Source organism: Phyllobates terribilis, unplaced genomic scaffold, assembly GCF_046119375.1.
Source record: "Phyllobates terribilis strain yellow unplaced genomic scaffold, ASM4611937v1 Scaffold_2__4_contigs__length_985480577, whole genome shotgun sequence".
Lineage (NCBI taxonomy): Eukaryota > Metazoa > Chordata > Amphibia > Anura > Dendrobatidae > Phyllobates > Phyllobates terribilis.
The window spans coordinates 734,670,159-734,671,859 of NW_027362762.1; positions in this window are offsets into that span (position 1 = coordinate 734,670,159).

A 1,701-nucleotide genomic window follows, 5' to 3' on the forward strand; every position below is an offset into this window, starting at 1 on the left:
TATCAGATTTGCATCTCCTGGGCGGAGGCCTAGAAATTTATAGAGCCGGTAGGATCCATATGTAATTAAAAAGAGAACAGAAGGTAAGAGTAGGCATGGGCTCTTATGCTATGTTCACACATTGTTTTTTTGCTGCAGCCAAAACCTGACCTTTTTGCAGTAAAACAGCTGCATCCAAAAAGCAGGTTTTGCTGCCCCTCTTTTGCTGCGATTTTCAGGATACCAAAGTTCAGCTTTGCTTCCACCTTGCAAGCATGAACAATACAAGACTATTGAAAATTTACTGTACACACCCAGACCTAGTGTACTTTTTACGGACTATCTTATATTCAATTCTATTTCAATTTTACATATTTTAATGATTTGTAACCCAATAAAGGAATTTTAACTAATTACCTCGTCTCCCTAATCCATTGCACTATCGCTGTCGCAAATTTAAAAACTCTAAATCTACAAGACTTATGTGACACCATAAAACATGTAAAAACAGCAGAGGGGAGTTGAATTGGACCAGCATGGTTTACTTTACACATTGGTAGGCCATTGAGTTGGTCAGGCATTATTTACTTTCACACATACCACTAATTTAATTAAACTGTACTAATAGTAATATCCATGCTCATGTAAGGGTACCAAGACATAAGGTTTTAAAATTCACATTGATACATAGGTTATAGGTGCAGTTTCCTTTTGATATGATTATTCCCATATGTCCAAAGAGGGGAAGGGTTATAGTGTTAGACACTTCAATATAAATACAACACCATAAGCTGTACCAGTATTTGCTGTCAGATGGGAAGAGATTCCAACAAAAAGATTTTAAACATAATGCTTTATTAATTATAGTCATAAAAACCATCAGAAAAATTAAAACCAAATTAGGCAGAAAAAAAACTCCAAAAAGAGGGAGATAACACAGCACAGTATGCAATTAGCTACATGGGGTGGTCAAAATGAGTAATCACCTCACTTATAGTTACTACATGGGCATCCATATATAAGGCAGGTAATTGCATACCACTATCTGTAATCACCTTTTCCAGCATTTAAGTTAGTACCAATATAGTAAACCTCATCTCATTATTTGACATAGTCAAATGAGGTGCTTACTCCTTTTGACCACCCCATGTAGCCAATTGCATACTGTGCTGTGTTATCTCCCTCTTTTTGGAGTTTTTTTCTGCCCTGTCTGTTCTTAATTTTTCTGATGTTTTTATGTCTATAATTAATAAAGAATTAGGTTTTAAAATCTTTTTTGTTGGAATCTCCTCATATCTGATGGCAAATACCGATACAGATTATGATGCTGTCCTTTTGGAATGAGTGTTAAGCTTATTTCAAACAGAACAGAATTTTTTTTATGTGAATCTTGGTGTGGGTGCATCCCCCCCCCCACAAAAAAAAACCCACAACGTGGCCATACCCAAAGCCCATGGCTGGGTCAGACTATTTAGCACCAAGACTTGACTATTTACAAATCCATACACTCAAATGAATTAAGTGGTCAATGACAATAAAGTGAAGGGTTGCATTTACAAGAGGAAGCATATGCCTTTTTGAGAATATAAACGGAATGATTTATGTATATGAGGTGTAAAAATTATTGCGAAACATCTGGCACAAAACTGACATTCTATTCAGTGATACAACAAATACCATACTGCATATAGCAAAAAAAAAAAAAAAATATGACAAGATGAG